The sequence below is a fragment of the Canis aureus genome, chromosome 19, assembly GCF_053574225.1.
Source record: "Canis aureus isolate CA01 chromosome 19, VMU_Caureus_v.1.0, whole genome shotgun sequence".
In the NCBI taxonomy this organism is placed as follows: Eukaryota; Metazoa; Chordata; class Mammalia; order Carnivora; family Canidae; genus Canis; species Canis aureus.
The window spans coordinates 21,801,622-21,825,000 of NC_135629.1; the positions used below are offsets into that span (position 1 = coordinate 21,801,622).

General features: G+C 41.6%; 1 protein-coding gene and 1 long non-coding RNA gene across 6 annotated transcripts in view; one reads left to right on the forward strand and one right to left on the reverse strand.

Moving 5' to 3' along the window:
- FOXP1 (forkhead box P1) overlaps window positions 1-23,379 on the forward strand; it is a 375,887-nt gene that overhangs the window by 89,303 nt on the left and 263,205 nt on the right. The gene's annotated exons all lie outside the window — the stretch shown is intronic.
- LOC144289739 (uncharacterized) lies at window positions 13,539-16,169 on the reverse strand. Its single transcript, XR_013357670.1, has 2 exons — window positions 15,745-16,169; window positions 13,539-15,041 (listed from the first exon to the last, which is right to left on the reverse strand). It is a non-coding gene; the product is annotated as an uncharacterized LOC144289739 (long non-coding RNA).

Consider the following 23,379-nt stretch of genomic DNA (forward strand, 5'->3'; position numbering starts at 1 on the left):
AACACTTGGCTCCTTAGCATGGCCTTCAGGGCTCTTTCTACCCTAGCCTCATGTTGTCTGCCTTTTGTTCTTCTAGCCCAGCCTTCCACAGAATAACCGGGTGTCTCTTGTGGGCCTGGCCCTCCTCTAGAAGTTAAAGATGGTCACAAGAATGACAGATTCCAACTTGGTGCCTGGCTTGGTGGAGGTTGCATCAGACTGCTTATTCTACTCTTTGTTTTTGCCCTACCCTTGAACTTGTGCAGCTCATGTTATTGCTTCCTTCAAGTTTGGATGCCAACCTTCCTCTTTTTTTTTTTTTCCCTTCCTCCCTTACCTATTAACGTCCTACTCATCCTTCAAGGCTTGGCTCGGATATCACCTCTATGGAGCCTTTCAACTTAACCCAGCCTGTGTGACTCACTCCTTTGTCTGGACTCCCACAAGTGTATGTTTGTATTTCATTATAACCTTTGTTCAGGTCTGCTCTGTATTTTAGTGTGTTCTGTTCAGATTTGAAAGCTGCACTCTTGCCTAAAGGTAAGAACCTAGGTAACTGATTTTTGTATGCCCCAGAGCATACTAGGTAGATAGGTGCTCCATGGATGTTATGAAGCATAGTTATAATACCATTTTGTTGAGGGCCTGCTGTGCGTCAGGACAGCTAGCTCTTGCCTGTTTATTATCACATTTGCTCCTGCCAACTAGCTTATGAGTTATAGGTGTGATTACTATCCATTTTACAGATGAGAAAACTGAAGTGCAGAAAGATGATAAAACTTACTCCAGCTGCTAAAAGGAAGGACCGACATGTTCACTCAGGGCTGCCTGATTGTGAAGTCCTTGTGATTGTCACCATGGTACCTAAGGAATATGTCCTAATGGTTGCTACGGTTCCCAGACATCCAGGTTAAAAATCTACATCCCTTCAGGAAATGCTCATGGGGCTAGATTTCTCCATTTCTTCATTTTTTCCATCAGGCCTTCAACAAAATAGTATTCATTTTTCCACATCCTGCAAACTTCCTCTGTCACTCACCTCCTCTTTGTGCCCATTCTATAAGTTTTTCGTTATCTGTAACACTGGGCTGCAAAAAATAGGAAAGAAGTTTCCTGGTTTGCAGATTTGGATACTGGTCTTTAATGACTTTAATGACTGTTGGCTGGAATTTGATGTTGAATTTAGGAGCAGCCAGATAGAACCTAGGAGCACAGTATCACATATGGTGAATTATAATGAGCATGGCTTTTGTGAGCTCACTCTCTTCCTGTGAGCCAGTGTCAAGCAGGGCTCTTCCCATCATACTGGTTGATTCTTTGGTTGCAAGCAACAGAGATTACCTCTGGCCAACCTAAAAGAGTTTATTGGAGGAATAGCCAGCTTTCAGAATGAACTGAAATTTGAGGAAGGCTAGGACAATTCCAGCATCCAGGGAGCTGGAATGACTTGACCAGCTCACCACTGTCACTGCTGAAACCAGTGCTCCCTGCGTGTTTCTCTGTCTTCACATCAGTCTGCCTAAACAAATCCGATGGGCCTAGTTGGCATCATGTAGCTACCTGATGGCTATGAGAGGGCAGGGGACTTTGAGGATTCCCACCCTGCTTGGAACAGTGAGAGAGGGTGGTGATTCCCCAAAAAGAAATTGAACTAAGAATGGATTCTGGATAGCCCCCAAAATGCAACAAATACCAGCTGTCCCTGAATTTTACATGAATAGTAGAGTTTATTGAAGAGAGGTGCACAGTTTTTCTCTATAAATAAAGTCCCATCTACTGTAGCTTTAAATCTCCCTTCTGATGAGGATCTGGATTTGTTCATCAGTGGTATCAGGGAACCTTCCAGCTTTGCATCATGGTGAGCCTGACAAGCCCACCTCTACCCTGTATGGCTTCATCTAGTGGTTAAGTCATTGGGAAAGATGTAATGACACATATCCAGACCTGTAGTCAGCTTCCTACTGAAGACCTTCCTCCAGCAAGTCCTCATAAAACCCAAGCTCTAAAAACCCATCATCAAATAATAAAAGAGAAATAGAGTAAACGCACAATTCATGAGATTAATATAGAGGAGGAAGACAATTTTTTTTCTAATAATCTTGACTTTTATATCCTACTTTATGGGGGTGCTGTTTTAATTTCATGTTCATTTACTTTAATTACTTCTTGCATGTAGTTTGCAGGGAAGTTTGCCATTTTCCAACATCTAAAAGATGGCTTACTTGAGTTTCGTTTCAGTCCCTGTTAGAATTAATATATAATAAAACCCAGTGTGTATATTTCTCATTTTTCACCTCAAAGGATTATTCATCATAATAGAATCAGTTTTTTCCAGGGAGATTTTATCAGACTTACAAGTCAAATTAGTTGAATGCATTTCTTCTGCTAATAAACAGAGAACCTTTACCCTGGAAGCATCTCTATACTGAATTCCAATAATTCAATGTTTCTTTGCCTCAAGAGATCAACCTATAAACGACCTAGGAATAAAAACATAAATTTATTAGCCTAAAAGGAGATTGTTAAGATGGGAGAATTTAAGAGGATAAAAGTGAAGAAAGGTCATAAAATCAAAATATAAATACTGAGTGTATGTTGGGTTGTATTAAAAGAAAAAGAATTTTAGAGGGATAGCCTTCATTTTCTGTACCCCAAACTGAGCATTTTGGGGGACAGATTTTTATGTGTTAGTAGTTGCATTGATTTGTGTGTTGCATCTGAGGGCAGTGTAGGATGAGTAAGGGGCTACTGTGTTGGTACCTAATAAAAGTCTTGGATTTCTAGCTTAGAGGGTAATTGGAGTTTTTGTGGGATCAAGCCAAGTTGCACGGTGACTGATTTGATCCCTGCCTCCATTTTAATTCGTCTTATGGTCTATAGGTCCAAGGTCAGTTGTGGGAAGGTTTTGGCCCTGAAACTATGACAAGCCCTTACATGAATGGAAAGGAGGTGTAGTTTCTTTCAAGTGCATTTATGAGAGGTTGCTGTGATTACTGCTTATTGCTTGACAGTGGTGGGCTCAATGGTTCTTGGTGCAAGTTAGTTCTAAATCTTGCTTTATGTTAAGTTCAAATCATCCTGACCTTCCCAGACTGCTCGCTTATAGATGTTTCAGATGTTGAGATGCCAGTCATTTTCTCTACTTCATAACTGAGACATGCTTTCCTCTCTCTGTAAGAAGAGGAAGATTTGACCCTATAGAAGAGAGATGAACGTGGATTTCCTTTTACTCTGTAGATAAGATCTGCTGTCGTGAAAGGTGCAGGTGAACAGATTGCTTCGGCAGGAACTCTGGGAATCCAGTTGTAAATGACAAGAGAGAAATTTCTGAGGGCTCATAGGAAAGCCCTCTTCAGTATGTAGTTGAAATTCACCTTCTCTAGTATTTTGCACAAGATTGAGAATAAAAATGGTTGTGATTGATGAAGCATTCAGTGTATATCTAACTGTAAGTCGGACTAGAGGGACTTTTAAATCACCCAAATGAAAGATTGCATTATCATGAACATTAATATGTAACAGTTAAGTGTGTCGTTGCTTATCATAAGTCCTGGCATTCACAGGGCTCTATGAAGCCAGTCAACCAAAAAGGAAAAACTTTTAGCAAAACGCCAGTCCACGAAACCTCCATGAATGAGGCCAACCCAGTGGTCATGACTCTTAAGAAGTTATTTATTTTTGTGTTCCCAATCCATCTGTACGTTTTAGTCACACCATGAGTGGTGGGGAGAGGGGGTTGAAGATGTCCCCTGAGATATTTTTGGAAAGAGAAACGTAGAGTTGAAACTGGGGGACAAGTTTATTCCTGGTGAGAAGAGGAAGTTTTAGGGAGGAAGAAAAATAGTGAACGGTAACTTATTAAGGGCATAGAGGTTAGGTTAGTTAAATGTTTAGAAAATTATTTATGTCTTATAGATTTGTTGCCATTCATGTGCCTGACAAATTAGCAGCTGTTAGAAAACTAATTCAAGAGGGTAGAAGTTGGATCATTCTTATCTTTTATCTTATGAAAAGCAATGTCTTCCTCCAAATTCTAAAGCAGTACACTTTTATAGCAGAAAATTTGAACTGTTAAAAAACATTTTAAAAATTAAAATTAACTCCTCAGCACACAGAGTTTAGTAAATAGAAGGAATATCCTTATGTGTGTAATATTTGAAAATATGTTAATTCATATCTATTTAATTGCACGGCATTGTCTTTTTTATTTGTCATATTTATCGTGGAACCATGTGGCCCTAGATACTTTGTTGGTCTTTGAATTTACCATATTATCAAACCCAGAACCATTTTAATGTGATAAATTCATTAATGTTTTTCAAAATGGCAATAGGCACGTCACATCAAAATTAAATCTTTGAATTGTTTGTGGAGGGAAGAGAGATGGAAAGACAAAGGAATGAGCATTTATTGAGCACCTAGTGCATACTGTGTGCTGTGGTAGGTGCTTTATGGTAATTTTGCAGTTCCTTATCATTCAGTACTGATGAGGAGAGAGGATCGTTAACAATCAGTGATTATTAACGCACTTATTTTGCACTTAGGTGAGAACTTTGACCTGTATCATTTTATTTGATTTTCCCCACAACCCAAAAGTTTACCTACTTCTCTTGTATGGAGAGGAAACCTGAGGCTCAGAAAAGTCAAGATAGTTACTTAAGGTCACACAGCTAGTAAGTATAAAGCCAGTCTGGCTGATGGTTCTTAACTACCCCAAGCTGCATGCCGCCCTGCTGTGCCCTCCTGCTCACACCGGCATATATGCTACTCATATCCACTCTGCTAACTTGCCTTCCAGTATTTCCAAGTTTTTTTTGTTTTTTTTTTTTCTAGCCTACATGACCTTCTTTATAACTTTCCTGAAAGCTTATTTGTACCTCTTTTGTTCCTTTGGTGTGAAAATGCTGGGGGAACCAGCAAGTATGATGTTTTACAGGCCTTGCCCCATTCCATCCAGGTTGCATGCAACAGGCAACACTGAAGTGACACTTGTGCCTGTTTGTGATGGTGATTTCAGGGTCCCTGCTGCTTGCTGTCAGCTCTCAGAGAGCATCCACAGCTCTTGCAGGATGAGCCAAAGAATCCTTTTTCCAGCCACCACTGCAGTGACTACACCGCAGGCACAATTCATGTGACTGTGGGTCCTGTGATCTGAGCCCAGGCTTCTTTCATGCTGTCTTAGAACAAGAAATGTTTATCACTTGGTTGCAGTTGTCCATGTTTTGTAGCTGGGGCTATGCACGTAACCATTTTCGTACAATGCGACCAGGTTTTCTGTAACAGCTGTTGGCCTGGAGCATTCTGTTTTACCTCTCTCTGCTTCTGTTTCTTCTCCTCAAAATTTTGAATAATTATTATACCTACCCCATAGAGTTGTTGGAAGACTGGAGGACGTAGTGTACGCTTTTATTTTAGCAAAATCCTTGTAGAGAATTGGCACACAGTAGGTATGAAGTGGTGGTGGTTTTCTTCAGGGAGCCTCTAAAGACTAAGAAGATTTTCTTCAGTGATAAGCTCTCAAGTGACAAGGGAACCATCTTAGATACCAGGAGAATTGGCTAATTACACTTTGATTAGTCAAGTTCCCCTGTAGGAGGTGATTTTTCTCTAGGATTTAGGATCTATCAATTAACATGTGTTCACCTGTTAATAACAGAAAACCTCATTAACAGTGGCTGAAAACATAAGGATATTTATCATTTACTTGCCCAGAAGTCTAAAGGTAGGGAGTTTCAAGACTGGTTCAGCACCTGAATAGTATCTGACTGCTGAGTTGGTTGATCTCTCATTCTTTTAGCTTTTTCCTCATGGCCACAAGATGGCTGCTACAGCTCCAGGCATTTTCTGCCTACATAGTTGCTTTCAAAGGCACAAAATGGGAGAAGAGGGCAAGGCAGAAAGAGCAAGAGAAAGATATTTTTGTGTGACTTTCCTCCAGTCAAGGAGGAAAAATATCTTTATGCTCCTTGTATCTTTTGCCTAGAACTTCATTTAATGTCTGTCCCTAATTGCAGAGAAAGTTGGATAGGGGACAATGCCTCCCCCCGTCCCCCACCCCGGCTTGAGGAGTAGGAGTGGGGAGTGAAGGAGTTGGGAATGGCTCTTGAATAGCCATCCAGCACTGTCTACATATGGAATAAAGTTTCCTACTTGACTAGCTAAGACCAACACAAAAATCTAGATTGTGCCTGGCAAAGGGTTATGAAGTTCTTATTTTGAGTGTTTTTTTGTTTTGTTTTTGTTTTTGTTTTTGTTTTAATTTTTGATACTGTTTAGAATGACAAGGCAGTTTTGGATTCCCACATTATAGCTGAAGCTGAAATTTCTTGGTATCCAGAGAGGATGAGTAAGTCTAACACTTTGTTTATTTTATTCATCATTAGGCTTTATCCCATCTCCAGCTCTCTGTATATCACCCAAGAAATACTTTGTAGATGGCTCAGCTTCCTGCTCAAAGCCATAGTCTGGATGTTTTACACTCTGCACATGGTGTTGGGTATGACTACTGTCCCTCACCCCGAAAATGTTCTTTGCTTCTGTATTTACCCATTGTGAAAGAAACATCCTGACAGCTGTGATGTATTTATAATGTCATGTGGCTGTTTTTACAGTCACTTTGTTACATTAGTACTAATCTTTCTCCCTAAGCTGAAAAATTCATCACACTTTGTGCGACAGGGAAAAGTTCCACCTGAATGTGTGTAGTTTGGAGTTTTCAGGGGAGAAACAGAGTAGAGAGATCTTACTGGGTAAGAAATCCTCCATAATGTCATTCTTGTTCTAAGTGGCTTGAGTGATTTGAACTGGTAGAGCAGAGGACTTCCTCCAGGAGAGCTAATGTCCCTGAAGACCCAGTTTACAGGCAATGTGTCCTAAAGAGTACTAAGAATGTTTTCCAAACAGTGAAAAAGATTACCTTGCTACTGGCTTCTTCTAGAATGCACTTGGTTTTAATCCACAAGTATATATCTCTTGCTCAAACTTCTCAACTAAATATTAAGTGTACAATTCTGCACAAAGCTGTGATTAGAATTCATAGAAAAATTAGATGAAAATTATTGGAAAAATTAGATTTAGAAAAAGAATGGGTTTTTTTAAAAGTCATGACCAAAACCATTTCCACTGAGAATAAAATACAAATTTTAATTAATATATAGAATCTCAAACTGGGAACCAAATATCCATCTGCTGAGGATCGGATTCTCATGAATATGGAGAATTTGCCACACTTCTAAAACTGCACACAGTCCAAGATATAGTAGCCCTTAGATGTGTGTGGCTATTTAAATTTAAATTAATTAAAATTACATAAATTTAAGAATGTAGTTCCCTAGTGCACTAGCCATGTTTCAAGTGCTCAGTAGCCTCAAGTTGGAGAGCCTAGATCTGAACCCAGGTCGGAATGAAACACCTGATTGCTGGTACATTATAATGGTATCTACCTGCTGCCAAGAATGGTGGTCATTGGGAGCCCAGGTTGCTCACTCTGATCTCCTGGCTAATGATGCAGGCCTAGGGTGATGACATTCATCCCTTGATTGGGAAGAATGTCATTCCATCCCATCTAAGACATGATTTAGATGGTTGGCTCCACGTAGTTTGTAGGAAGAGGGATAGTGAGGAAGGAGAAAGCTGAGGAAAGAGGACAACCAATAGCATGGCCCCCTTAGTTCTCTCAGCTCAGCTACATTAATGTCAACTGGGCTCCCAAGGGAGCTCTTTGGGTCCTTCCCTGCCTATAATTAGGACTATGGAACTTGGGGCAACTCTTTTCTAGACTTAGCCTCAGACTTTAACCCTACTCCACATCAGTATTATATCCACACACAGGCTACCTGCAATCTTGGTCTTAGAAGTCAAGTCACTTTAAAACTCTAAGCTAAGGGACACCTAGGTGTCTCAGTGGTTGAGTGTCTGCCTTCGGTTCAGGTTGTGGTCCCTGGGGTCCTGGGATCAAGTTCTGCCTCAAGCTCCTCATAGGGGAGCCTGCTTCTCCCTTTGCCTTATGTCTCTGACTCTCTCTGTGTGTCTCTCATGAATACATAAATAAAATCTTAAAAAAAAAAAAAAAAAGACTCTAGCTGAGGAGCTACAGATCATCAGGGGCCACCCACCTGGGAGGGTAGACTTTCTCAACCTCAGCACTTACTGACATGTTGAGCCAGTAATTCTTCACTGTGGGAACTGTCTTGTGCATGGTAGGGTGTTTACAAGTACTCCCAGTTAGCATCACCACCCCTCTAGTTGTGAAAGTTAAAAATGTCTCCAGATCTTGCCAAATATTCTGTGGTTGACAGAATACCTCCTGGATGAGAATTACACATCTATTGAAACACTGCCCAATTGGGCTTTCTGTGGACAACCTCCACTGTCCAATGGAATAGCCACCAGGCATTTGAGGCTCTACCACTTACCTGCTCTGTGGCTAAAAACAGGCTACTAATCGGCTTTTTACCTAAACGAATGGGTTGGTCCATCCCTGACCTGAACCACCGCCACCAGGGTCCTAGAGAAGAGAGTTATAGTCCGTATTAGACTTCACACTGGATTTATTTTAGGTCTCTAGTTTACTTTGCTTTGAGATCATCTTGAGTTCTTGACTGTGGGTCCTGACTCACTCTTCTAGCTCTTTCTTTCCGTTGGTAGCAGAGAACATGGCGGATGATCAGGTTACATAGCATATGTGAAATCTACAGATTTTGAGTATTAGCTGTGGGAGTTTGTTGATTTGTGTGTTTTTATTTGGTTTGCTTTCTCATCAGAGCTAATATACATTGCAGAGTTGAAGAACTACATATAGAATAGAATGTTTATTCAGTTTGACTTCCGGGACTGTACCTCTTGGTTACAAATAACGCTGCACCAATGAGCTGGCTAAGCACTTAAGGGAAGTTCCTTTGCTTATATAATGGAAAAGTCCAGGAGTAGGATTGTCTTCTATGGGAACTGTTAGGAATCTCTCCAGCTCTTGGACTCACTCTGACTTCTGTGTCCTGGCCACTTTCTTTTTTGTGGGGCCAAAGGCAGTCCGTGTTCTCAAAGCTTTCAAAAGCCCAGCAAAAGGACAGTGTCTCTCTCAATTCTGACTTGGGACATGTCTATCCATCAGCCAATCAGGGCGGCCAGTAGAGTGGACCTCAGTGATTGGTCAGACCTGAGTGATGGCTCCACCCTCAGGAGCTGAGAGATGTATCCCCGGACTTTGGCATTTTGAAATGCCCATTCCCCAAAGAAAAATATGGCTGGTGTTATCAGAGGAAGAGGAGCTTGGGTGTTGGGCAGGCATAAACAACAGATATCCATTCCCCTGTTCTCCTTTGATTACACTTGCTCTGGCGACCCAGGAAAAATCTCTCACTTGCTGGTGTCTCCCTTGTGCCTCCAGAGTTGCTAGCAGGCCTTTGGCCTGAGTTTATTTACAGCATCAGCACACCTCTCTCTTCTTTCTTGCGATCTTGATACCCTGGTCTTTCCCCCAGAGGTTGGAGTAAATGGCCTTCTCTGAGCCACAATCAATGGCGTTCCGTAAGGTGTGACAGAAGAGGCCATCTGGCACTCGTCCCACTGTCGTTCCTCCCTGTCCAGGGAAGAGGCGCGTCTGAGGCATGAGGTCGCCGCTCAGTGAGGGGATGCTGTCCCTCAGAAGCCTCACCCCTAGACTCTGGTCTCTGGCACCGAAATGCCAGGAGTCAGACACCTGACAGAAGTACCTGTGTCCCTTTGTGAAATTCCCCATCAAAATTGGGTTGTGGAGTAATAATTATCATGAAGATGATTTTTGAATACAATTCTAAGTTGGAGTGTTCTGCGCAGTACTTTCCCAAATATTGGATAGATTTTTTTTTTTTTTTAAGATGCTAGCGCTGAGATCACTGGCCCATTTCAATTTTTATTGAAACAAATAAACCCAATAAAAACACTTATGCTGAGAGCTATAGCGCCACAATAAAAGAATCACCCTGTATTGAATTTATTGATTTATTTATTTACTCCAACTGGAAAATCGAGTATTGTGTTAATGTATTTTATAAGAATCACACTGCTCGATGAAATGGCTAATTTATTTTAGCGTATACATAAATAGCTAGCAATTTTCCATGAGACAGGCTAATGAAAATGATGCCATGAAATTGTCTATACTGTGAGGAGTGACGGAGACCCGTTATTATTGGGTGAGCGCTAAGACGCGCTGAACTGGCCATCATATCTTTGAACTTTTGAACTGCTACTTGTTTCGTGTGATTTATTGATTTTGCTATCTCTCTGTTTAGCTCAACTTTAGTTTTTTTGCCCGGCAGTGCAGATAAGTGGCATAGGAGATTTAATTTCATGGGTATTTGGGGTTAAAACCTATCTTTAAGAAGAATGCTAAACATGTTTTAATAAAACATGAGTTGCAGGGGTTTTAGGTTTCTGTGTGATAGGGATCTGATAAGAACCAAGGCAGTTTAGAGGCCCGCCCAGGGGTTCCAGGCAGGGAGGCGCTCTTAGTTTCACAGCTGTGGAAGTTTCACCAAGGCCACGTGTGTTTTATTTCCTCAGTCAGCCTGGCTTCATTCATAATTGCATGTATCATTTCTTCCCTGCCCGTGCCCTTTCGCTCAGGCCGTGTGTTTTGCCTCTCTGATGCCCGGTGCGGGGGTGGAGGTGAGGGTTGCAGGGTTGCAGGCAGTGGTGCTGTGCCTCTCCTCCTTTCCTTGCACACTGAGGACTGGCCACTACTTAAACACCCTCCTGTGAGCAGATCTCTCAGGGAAAGTGCTTGCAGGAGCAGCCCCGGCTCTCACCTAGGGGACGAGGAAGCACGCTCCACCCCAGCCCCCGGCTGGCTCCCAGCGGCCAGGCTCCCTGCACGCGGGCTCTCGGTGGTCCTCATCCCCACTGCTGTCCGCCTCTGCCAGCCCTGACCTTGAATGGGGATGTTTCCCTGCATCCCTGGGCGGGAATCTCCTACTGAGCCACAGTGGCCAGAAGGCAGCCTTACTTTTGATTGTTGTCTTTGGACCTGCAGAACTTTTCCTAAATATGTAACATCTTGAGAACTCATTCCTGATATTTTTTTGTTTGGTTGGCTAATTTCTAGAGGCTGACTTGACAACAGTATTTTATGCTTACTTTCTTTTCTTTTCTTTTCTTTCTTTCTTTCTTTCTTTCTTTCTTTCTTTCTTTCTTTCTTTCTTTCTTTCTTCTTTCTTTTTGTGGGGGGGGGGGTTGGAGGAGGTGGGAAAGAGCTTTATCATGTAAAAGTAACCATCCTAGAAATTTCAGGTAATAAATTTTCAGGCGCATGAACGGTTAAGACTCTTCACTCTGTGACACAGTATGTGAATGTGGAATTTTTATGAAGGTAACCGTCTCTTTCTTTAAAAATCTGATTTATTTAGAAGGTACTTTTGAATGACCAAGTAATTTTAACCTTCAGGGAGAGATTGAGGTGGCGGTGGGGAGGGGGAGAAAGTAGGGGAGAGTTGGATCTTTGCAAGGGTTTGAAAATTCACATCCCCTTTAATGATTAAACTGGCAAGATCTTTATTTGGATGTTAAAAGCTTTTTCTTACATTGCAAACATTCTCAGCAAATTTACAGTCAGATATTTGGAAACAGCTAACACTTAAAAAAAAAAAAGAGGAGGAGGAGGAGGGCCTGTTTGAACTAGGAAACAAAATTAGTGGGAATGGCTAAAAAGACAGACTGACCCCAACACCATTAGCTTGGAAAAAAAAATTCCATTTCATTGCAACTATGTTATTGTTTACTTTACCATACACATCCTAATATGGTTACCTCCCTGTCAGAGGCGGCCAAGCCCAGGGGTTGAGAGGCCCCCTCCGGGAGAAAGCTCCTAACTGCCTCTCAGACAATAAGAAACAAACGGTACAACTCCACAAAAGGCTTCCCGGAAAATAAGTGTCAAATAAATCCTACAGAACTCTCGCTTCTGCCACTGAGCTCTGTATATGCAAACCTGTTCTTATGCCATCGCTGCCCGAGCTGAGCTGCGTTTGTTTGGAAATAAGCCATTGCTTTTTCTTTTTTCTTTTTTCCTTTTTAAAAAAAATTTTTCCCCCCACTTCAGCTGAGGGCTCTGGATTAATTCCTTGAGACGTATCTTTGCATACATGTCTCATGAGTTATGTTTCCTGGAGCCTTTTACTAGGAACATTAAGGTAAGAATGTTGATTTAGCCCGGGACCTTTGTCACTCAAACTAATGCTCATCAGTGATATAGACATTGTAAAGAAATATTGCAGAGGTCTTTTGTGGTTCCCCCTCCCAAACGGAGAGGTGCAGTTGCTTTTAATTGTCATGCATGGATTCGGGGGGGAAAAATGCCACCAGTTGTGGATGAGATGGAACAGAGGTGTACTCACTGGTGTAAACACTGGTGAAGACACCCCGATCCTGTGGCAGCCACTACAGTTCATTAGAAGGCTTTTCCTCTTGTTTCTTCCAATTCTTCTCTACTTGCAGTATTTCTTTTTCTTTTTTTTTTTTTTCTTCTTCTTCTTTTTTTTCCTTCAACTCTCCTGATCTTTTCCAAATCCTCATGGTCTTGAGGCTTGCCTGTTATTATCTGCAACTCCAGAACAAAGGTAGGCTGCTCAACTCTGTGCTTCGGGGGAGGGCCAAGTTATTTTGGGAGGGATGTCTTCCTAATGCATGAGTGGCTGACCTAAAAGGCAGGGTGGGGGGGTGGGGAGATCACGCCTGGAGCCGAGGGATGAGAGAGCACGCACTGTGGCAGCTTTTATGGAGTGGAGTTTATTTTTATGCAACTTAAAAAGCAGCGGCATCTCTAGTAGAATGGACTCGTTAGCTCCTGAAATTCTTCTACACTTGATGTCACAGTGGTGTGTACATTGCATTACCAGACTGGGGTTCAGACATTTGGGGACACTTGAACTGACAGCAGCAGATAAGATTTCCTGGTTGGATGCTGTATTCAGTTTATCAAAATTAAATAAAGGATCTAGGTGGTTGGGTTTTCTTTTTTTCTCCTTTCCTTTTTTTATTTTTATTTTTATTTTTTGAATTTTAATGTAAAGGTGTGAGTGAGTGGGTGACTGGCATATGTCCTTTCTCGTTTTCCTTTGGTCTAATTGCTTTATATTCCCTGGACACCTTCACTTATTTCTCACTGATTTGGTTCTCTTAATTTTGCGTAATCTGGTGCTCTGTGAGAGTCAAGGTGGAGATTTGCTGTTTTTAACTAATTGTGCCTTGCTGGGTGGCGATACAATACAAAGAGTACAGACCACAAGAAATTCATCTCTACCTGAAAAGGGGAGTGGAATAGAGTAGTGCAGATTCATAATTGAAAACGAGAGCAAATTAAGCCTTAGTGAGGGATATTACAGGCTATTAATCATAATAAATATGTTTGGCAACGTTGGGTTTGCATTCTATAGTTTTCAGTTAAAATAAAATCAAAGTCAGTGATTACAAGAGGGAATAGTTCTTTGGCTTGAGACACACTGGGCTGTACTTGCTCATTAGTTCAAGCCACATTAAAAGTGAGCAGTTTTGTTCCAGAATCAAGTATGTCGTTCCCAAGCAAATTTGAATACATCCCGTCCAAATGTAATCTCGGGTTCATGCCACGGTGCTTGTTTTTTTTTTTTTTTTCTTTTCCTTAACATCTCATCTTTAGCATGGAACTCGAGTGTAAGAATTTTATTTTACGTTATTACGATGCTCACACATTCCTGTTGGTTTCTTGGCTGCGGATTATCTCTGTGCATGCACGGTAGCCCCGTCAAGGTGAAGCTCTTTGAAAAATAGAAATCCAATGTATTTAACCAAAATGAGCTTGAACAGCCTCAAAGTTTGTATCTTAGAAAGCTGCTAATTATGCTTGTCGTAAAACATATCTGAGTGGAAGGTTCTGAGTCCAAACAGACTCGAGTGCTGCTTTAGAAATATAACTGTAGTCTGTGCTTTTAAAGAGGTTTATTTTTACTTTGGGGCCATGGAGGGGGTGATTGGAATTAGTAGCCTTTAATTAGACGGGGAGATATTCAAATTTTACAGGGATTTATGTTAGAACATGGAATGGCGGGTGGCTCTTTCCTCATTATGAATCCTCCCTGCACATAATGAGGTTCATCATTAGTTGATGGAGTGAATTTGCCCTAGCTCTACCTTGAAAGGCACATAATTTACATACTACTTCAGAGCCTAAGCTTTAATGGATTCCTCGATGAATAAAATGAAAAGCTACTTTCTTTAAATTTTTGAACACTGTTTAGATAATACGATTTTAATAAGACATTCAATTTGCTTGTTAAGTATATTTGAAAGTGCTTTTTTTTTTCTTTTTGAGAAAAATATATTTTGGCTTGCCTTGCTGTATATCACAGTGGATGGTTACCCTCACAGATATAGCAGAGAACATATGGGGTACGTTGGTAGGAAATGGGGAGAATCTGAGGCAGAGAGCTTTTTTTGCATGTGAGCCTTGAGATTATTGATTTTTGTGTAGAAACTCTTCAGACATTCAATGATTATAACAAAAAGGTTTGAAAACAAGCTTATTACCCATGTATGGTTTTGCATATCTAAAACGTGTGTACATGCTGGCTCCAGCCAACATTGACAAAACAGCTAGTTGCGCCTTCTGATTTATTTTAATGATGGAAGAGCAGAAACTTCCCTGGTGCAGCCGCATGTTTGGAACTGCTGTATGGGTACGCTCTGGTTCCAGGAGGGGAGACTGAATTGGAGGCTGTCTAACATGTTATCAGGTCATCAACTTAGGAGCGTTCTGGTCTACCCCATAAATTCCGCAAGTTCTCTGGCTCTGTCACTCTGTCTTTTGGTTGGAATGCGGAGAAAATCAGCTTTGAGTCGGCATGATTTGAGCATGGATGTCTCTTCAATAAGTATGGAGGCTTAGTAATAGCATGTTATTGAACATGTCCTTTGCTTGTTCGAGACAGGTCACCCCTGCGTTGTTATCACTGCGGCAAGTAGAGACAGGGTTCTGGTGGTTTGTCACACTCAGGAGCAGGGAAGATGTCTAAATATAAGTGAAGCCTTGTTTTGATAGAATGCTTTATTACCTGAAAATGATCAGCATATATTAACATTAATAGAATAGTCCATGTCATTCTTTTTTAGGTAATTTACCTCTGCTACAGACCTGTCTGCTTTAAAAAAAAAAATCTTCCTCCCTTCTAAAACATATATTTGTTTAGAGAGTTTTCACTGAAGTGTACATGACAATTACAGCTGTTCATTAACAAAATTGGGTATTTGTTTTAAACTTTAACCAATCACTTTGATATGCTAATTATGGTGTAATTTAATTTGAGCCCTGTAATGATGATGCCGTTATTATGGACATAAATGATGCAGTTAAGCTGAGAGTAATCTCATTTGCATACTGTACATGCCAGTAAATTAAGCCCTTTCTTCGACTGCTTCAGCTTTAATTTTCCACTTCTTTTCACACAGCTCCTTTTCAGCCCCTCTCTTATAAGCCCACTTTGTAATAGTCCTGATGACTGTTTGATGTGAAGAGTTTCTGCACCACAATAATGCACGACAGAAGATGTAACATTTAAAGGATTCATTATCTTGCTGAGTGTTCCTTTAAGAACAGAGGATTAGAGACGGTGGAGGGGGGACAAAGTGTCCTTTCCATTGGACATGAAGGCCCCCAGTTAAAGTAATTTGAGATGCCAAATGCTCTCCACTCACACCCCCCCCCAGTCAGACTTGGGACCTATTATTTATAAATGATGCTCCCCCCCCCCACCTTACCGTAGTTGATGGTCACAAATTGTGTTGCATTCAACAGCAGTGAACTTCATGTGATCCCTTATTGTAATTACCCCATGCTAGTTGGAGGCAAAAGTTTAATTTAGCCCACATAATACAATTCTTCAAATCTGGGCTCTTATAGATGAGATTATAATTTTAAACAATTCCGAGATAGACTGCCATTTTCAAAAGGATGTTCTTCTCTCCCCCCCCATCTCTGCCTGGATTGTCAAATAAACACGAGTTTTTCCCAGGAGTGTCGCAGAGATGTCCTTGGACTGTAAGACCCTGCCTCTTTGCCCTCCTGGAGCCAGGAGACCTGCTGGGTGGCTTTCCATAGTCAGCCGTGGCCAGTAAACTGTCATTCCATTTGAAAAAAAAAAAAAAAGAATGCAGAGGCATAACTAAGCTCTTCTGCATCCGTGAGCGGGTTCTCCCTGTGGCTCCCGCTGAAGCCAGTGGGAGTTGAGTGGGTGTAACTGAGGACCGAATTTAGCTCTGTGTTTTTAAAAGGGTCATGGGCCTAAAAATAGTTCAAGCTTCTTGACTCTCCTGCAGGCTACTTCCTCGGCAAATGGGAGCATATTAAAGCAGAGTAATTGGCTGTGTCCATCCTCATTTCTTGGAGCTAAAAGTCTTGCCCTTCCTTTGTAAGTGTTCCCCAGATTTCTGCCTCTTGACCCAAACTTTTGCCAATTGATTTCCATCCCTTCCCCTAAGCGGTTCTGTCAGGAGGCTGCCTTTTCTTTTTTTTTTTTTTAAACATTGTGGCGGGCAGGGATTTCCTGGTGTTGCCAGGATAAAGTGCACACGGGCTTACTCAGCCTAGTAGCAATGACAACCAGAGCAGGGAGTTTTTGCCTCACTGTGGAACATTGATTTTTTAATTAAAAAAATTTTTTTTAAATAGGCTCCATGCCCAACATGGAGCTTGAACTCAGGATCCTGAGTTTAAGAGTCTCATGCTCTGCCGACTGAGCCAGCCAAGTGCCCCCGATTTTGGAAATCTTAATGGAGGCAAACAGCTCCTCTCCCAGCTGTTTTTGAATTAAGCAAATACTGCCGCACTGTTCACGTGATGCCAGGCCATTCAGCAATTTGAACTTCTCGAAAAGTGTCTACCTTAAAGGGCTTTTTGTCTCCCTGGGTATCATTTCAGAAGTGCCAGAGGAAAGCAAAGATGGGCCAAAGAGCTTGTAAAAATCTTTGTGTATGGCCATAATGTCTATCCAGTATTATGTTTTTCAAAAATGTGGAAATGTTTTGTTTTCCAGATCATTGAGGGAGACAGGGGAGAAGAGAAATAATTTTATGTAATCGTATAGAACATTTTTATTTTACTACATACTTTAGACATTCTCAGTTCAGACTAAGCCACTAATTGAGCAAATATTCCCACTGTGACACTATATCCTTCTGCGAAGGTGAATAAACAAATGGGTGAAATGCAACCGGACTGTAGATTCCCTGAAGGCAAGGAATGCTGCTCAATTTGTGACACTTGGAATCACACCTTGCACATTATAGGTGTTCAAGAAATAGTTCCTGGTTGAAATCACCGTCCTTATTCCTATAGGCTTGTGGGCATCAAATAAGAAAATAAGGAGGGTGCCTGGCTGGCTTAGTGGGTGGGGCACGCAATTTGATCTCGGGATTGTGAGTTCGAACCCCATGTAGGGTTGTAAGGATTACTTGAAAATAAAATCGTAAAAAAAAAAAAAAAGAAGAAGAAGAAGAAAGAAAATGCAGAAGGAAATGCTCGAGTCTAAGGCCTCTAACTATGCATGACAGTATTTGGATTGTAGACCCCATCAATCCATTCCTGCTTCGGCCCTTCCCTTGTGTGGGAGCCACTGTCAAGTCTGCAATTGGACAGGAGCCATCCTCCCTGGAAGCCCTACAGCCCAGATAATCGTCTTAATGCCTGTGATAGTAACTCAGGGTTCATGAGCAATAGCCATGTACTAAGTGGGTGTCCTGGGCGATGCCACTGAATCCTCCCAATAAACAGGCAAGGTAGGCACCGTTCTTGTCATTGTGTAGCCATGACATCTGTGATGCACATGCAGCTCTAGGTCACACAAACGTTATGCTGGAATCAAGACTTGTAAAAAAAAAAAAAAAAGACTTGTACTCCTTCAGGTAACCTCTAGAGTCCTCACCCCTGGACAGTGCACTTCAGTCCTGCTTGTTGGAGACCCACAGACACACAGGCACTATATTACTACATACTGTGTGTACCTACATAGATATATGACACATACCAAAAAAAAAGATATATGACACGTATGTATGTATTTAACATATTTACATAACTACATTGTGTGTGTGTGTCGCACATTTCTTGAACAGCAGCTGCTAAGCACTCGACATCTTTCACTGTCCTAGAGGATGGAGGCCTGACAGGGTACCTGTTATCTGTCCCTGCTTACCGATAAGGAAATTGGCATCCACTCAGATTGAATAACTTGCTTAGACAGATAGAAAGCGACTGAAGGGGGCTTCGAACCCACACCTGTCTGTCCCAAAGCACTTGCTCAATTAAAATCACCACTTCATGCTCCCCGCGAATCTTTCAGTCACTTGAGAACATTTTGTGCTTCTCAGATACTTACTTTTTGAGTACCTGTGTTATTTAAGGGCTTTCATATTTATCTTCTGTTTTGGGGATTTAGACTTTAAATGTATGCTCTGAATAACTGAGACATCTAATTTCCCAGTCTTCAGTGTGATGTAAATTCCTGGCAGGAAGCCACTGTCTCTTCACCGCCGTCCCCCTGCCCCCAAACTAGACTTTTGATAAATTCTTTTTTTCTTGGGGGAGGAAAATGCTGTGCTTCTTCCTTGCCTTTGATTGAAGTCTGTTTTACTTTTATCTTGACAGGTGACAGAATGAATATCAGCTGTAGAATTTATAGATATATGGATCTGTAGATGTTTCCATGCATCCCCGTGGACGTGCACAGACTTGTGGCTTGTACTGTTAACACACGATGCAGGCCACATGTGGAGAGAGAAGGGGGGAACATTTCAAGGAAACTCTAGCTTCTTTTCCAAGCACTGTCCCTCTCCTCTCTTAGCAGTCCCAATCCAGGCAAGCAAAGTGATGGCAGTGTGGATGGCATCCCTTCCTCTTACATTTAGGAACTTTTCCAGTCCAGAATCTTGGACTGTTCTTAGGCCTGTGCTAGCTCGCATGGGAGCCATCATCCAGATGTGGCGACTGGGCTCTCTAAGTGTGGCTAGCTTGAATCAAGGATGTGCCATTTGTACAAAATACATACTTAATGTATATGGATGAGTTTAGTGACTTAGTATGAAAAAGAAGAATGTAAGATAACTTGTTAATAACTTTGTTGATTACATGTTGAAATTAAAATATTAGGGACATAATAAGTCAGAGGAAGTATATTTTTAAAAGTAATTTCTGGGGTACCTGGGTGGCTCAGTCACTTAAGCAACTGGCTTTGGCTCAGGTCATGATCTCAGTGTCTTGGGATTGAGCCCTACATCATGTTCTGTATTCAACAAGTCTGCTTGCCCTTCTCCCTCCCCCTGCTCATGTGCTTTTTTTCTCTCTCAAATAAATAAAATCTTAAAAATAAAAGTAATTTCCCCTATTTCTTTCTGCTTTTAAAAATGTGGCTGGTAGATATTTTAAAATTATAGATATGGCTTATATTTGTGGCCCTCAGTACATTTCTGTGAGACAATACAACTCTAGAATGGATGTCTCACCTCACTGTGCATGATGACTGATAGACCAAGTAGAGTGGCCCAAAGATTTATCCCCCAAATGAATAGCGAGCTGCAGTCAGCATGTTCCACTGAGGACGTAGCCCACAGTAGAGGCATAGAAAGTATTTCGGGATGCAGTCCCAGACAACACATATTTCTACACGGAAGACACTAAGGAAATAATCCCCTTGATTGTTTGCACACCTTATCCTTTCTAACCAGGCTGGGAATCTAGCACCTACCCCACTTGGTTTGAAAAACGTGAACTTAGGAAGTATTTATATACCCAGCCAGCATCCTTGATGCAAGTAAATCTTGGATCATCTCTTATAATGATTCCATTAGCATAGGTCATCAGAAGATAGTACTAATGGGATCATTATAGGGCCACGGGCTCCTCTTGGAGCCTTTCTGCTAGATAAACACATGCATTTGTCTCTTTGAGACTTTCCTGATAGATAATCTTTACCTAGTACAGGTGTACCCAACCTTAAGTAAACTCTACCTATAAATGGAGTTGTTGTTGTTGTTGTTGTTTTTAAAGTTTATTTTTTTTTGGTAATCCTTATACCTAATGTGGGGCTCAAACTCATCACCCCAAGATCAAGAGTCATGTGCTCTTCCAACTGAGCCAACCAGCCAGATGCCCCTGTTTGTGTGTGTGTGTGTTTTTAAGAGAGGCGACATTATATGAATGTACACTATTCAACAAACATTTATTAGGTGTCTGTTTTATTAGGCGTGGTGGGCTTCCTGCCTTCAGAAAGCTGGTTAACTATCTGGATAAATAAGAAATAATCCATATGGCTTCAACCCAGGACGTGAACATTCAGTGTTGGTAGCTCAGAGCTGTTGTTTGCCTTATAAGAAGATTCTTTGATTTTCCTAGAGACTTCACAGTGTCCATTAACGATTCACATGTTCTTCACATTCTATTTATTGTACAGATGATGTAGGGGAAATGTGATTTTAATTGTAAATGGTCAATAACCCCAACCCTGTGGAAAAGTGTGTTACACACCTACAAGTTTTTTTTTTTCCCCCTAAGCATCTATATTAGTCCTTAGAAACCCAGGGAAGTGTGATATGCGGTCTTTTCTAAGATTTTTTTTCCCCCATCAGAATAGATGGAAGCCTTCACTGGAATGAACACATGGAAATTATAGCTGTCACCTCATCCATTAAAAGCAGGCATTCAAGTGGGATATTATCCCACTTTACTTTTTGGTCCTTAAGAAGTCAAGGGACAGGGTATTAGATGTGAGATGGCCACAGGAATACTGGGTCCTGGCAAAGATCAGTACCCGGCACGAAATGTGCCCACTTACTTGTTAAGTGCTGAAAACGCTCACCCCTCCCTCTGCCCTAGTCTGCCTTGAAGCTGCGGCTTCATTAGTATCAATTGGTTTTCAGGGTGTTTATATCTCTGGGCCACTGGCTCCTGGCTATGATTATTGCTTGAAATTTTCCATACACTGCTTCCATTTTCAATCATCTTACCCTTAGTTGGCCTATCGTCGACTCTTTGAACTTCACAGGGGAATCGTGTTAATGGTAGCTTTTGTCCTATGCGTAGCTGGGAAAGAAAAAGCCTTCAACTCATCTGCCGAAACATTTCTTTGCAGACACCTCAGAGAGGAGAGCCTCCACCCCTGCACCACCCTTGCCCACCAGCAAATCATCTCTGAACAGAAGGGAACAGCTGTTCCTGGAAATGTCCTTGGAACTGCAAAACTTTCTATAAGGCAGTGTGACTTGCAGCTCTAAGGTTTTAAAGAGCAATCCCGCTCTTCCTCCCCTACCTCCTAACCCTGCAGTGCTACTGCTGTCAGTTCTTCTACGAGGAAAGGTTCTGGAAAGGCAGTCTGTGGCATTCCGGGTTGTCCATTCTATCAGGTGGTGTCAGATATAGGAGGGGACGTCTGCTGGCTTGATCTGAAGCTGGAATGTAACGAATGGTTAGTACCCTTTTACTGCATACTGTTTGAGGTGTTTGTCCTTAACCATTAGTCTAGTTGTCCAAAAGGATTTGTTAGTTTCTCGATTTAATGGTCAGCATTTTTTTTTTTTTTTGGCCCTTCACCTATGATACATGTGAAAGGTATCTCAGTTTCTTATAACCAGGGGCGCCCTTCTATCTCCCTCTCTCCAAATGGACATGCAGGAAGCAGCAATTCTGCACATGGTGGACATGGTGCACTTGTACCATCCAAGGTCCATAATGGTTGTGTAAGAGCAAAGGCCAGGAACAGCTCCAACACCCAAGTTAGTGACTGCAGTCATGCCGTATATTGAGGATACAAACCCCTGAGAAAAAGAACAAAAATTCTCGGTCATGGAATGAGGTTCGATTTGAACTGAAAGCCCCTTGGGTATAACAAGGCCTCCGGTTCTGTTTCTGATCGCTTTTTCATGTGTTCTAGAAGTTTTCCTAACTGCCTTCCTTGTTGTATTCCAAAGATAAGTCCACCCTCACCCTCTCCTGCCCTTCACGGTGTCTGCAGGAATCAGTGAGGGAGCACATTCTGTGGAGCTACATCACATGTTATAATCTTCATATTGGTTTTGGTAGGCTGTGCCTGGGTCCCTCTCCTTCAGAGTCCCATTAGAGGCTCCACCCCCTTTTTAAATGTCAATTTGAAATAATTTTTCTCCTTGGAACTCTGTTTTCTTTCCACTTTTTCAGATCTATTGACACGGACATGCTTCCTACCTTAGAGAAAACCTATTTATTTATTTTAGCTTTTATTTACTACCATGAAGATGCCATGGAGCATCAGCTGGGGGATCCTGGAGAGCAATAGCCAGAAGATGGGTAAAGGGACTTAACTGTTTCACTTTGCCAGTGCTCACAGCAGACATTGCTAATCGATCACAGAGCTGTTTCTCAGTGAGCCTGACTGTGGCCTATGAATCTTTTTCTTCAGAAGGCAGCACCAGCTTCTTGCTAATTGATAGTGCTTGGCGTGGAATCTATTTGCCTTCCCTGCTCTAACTGTTAAGATTTGCTAATATGTGAATTCAGCTAGTTGGATGCTATTAATGAATGGTGGTACATCTTTTATCTTAATACTATCAAATTCCCCAGATGTTATCTCAGTTTCCTAAGCCACCCAGCCTCTTAAGAGTTAATGTTTTGGACACATGATCTTTTTCAGATGTGACCTAAGATAGACTAGACAATCCCCTGAAATTCCTTTCAGGGTGATGATCCTGACACTGGCCAAGTACCAAATCCCCTTTGAACTATATAGCTCTTCCTCAGGTACAGAATTCTTTCCACATGCAATGGAAAGCTCACACAGCAAGTGGATGTGGCCTTCTTATAGAAGATAACATTGGGGTATGAACTCATTTTCTTTTGGCAAGTTGCCTGTTACTCACATTCTGAATTTCTAGGATTCTAGGTCCTGACACCCTACATTCTCTGACATCTCCTTAGACCACAGTCTAGTTAGAATCCACCAAAATTATTTATGTGCCACAATGAAAAAAGAGATTTTCCTACCCACCCATTGTTTGTCATTATTTTACCTGTTGAACTTCTTCCTGAGTTTTTTTTTTCAACTTCATATTTTATTTTATTTATTGTTTTTTGTTTGTTTTTAGAACTTTCTTTTTTTTATTTTTATTTGTTTATGATAGGCACACAGTGAGAGAGAGGCAGAGACACAGGCAGAGGGAGAAGCAGGCTCCATGCACCGGGAGCCCGACGTGGGATTTGATCCCGGGTCTCCAGGATCGCGCCCTGGGCTAAAGGCAGGCGCTAAACCGCTTCGCCATCCAGGGATCCCTGTTTGTTTGTTTTCAGAGAGAGAGAGTAAGCACAGGCAAGCAGGGTGAAGGGGCAAAAGAAGAGGGGGAGAGAGAGAGACTCTTAAGCAGGCTCTGTGTCCA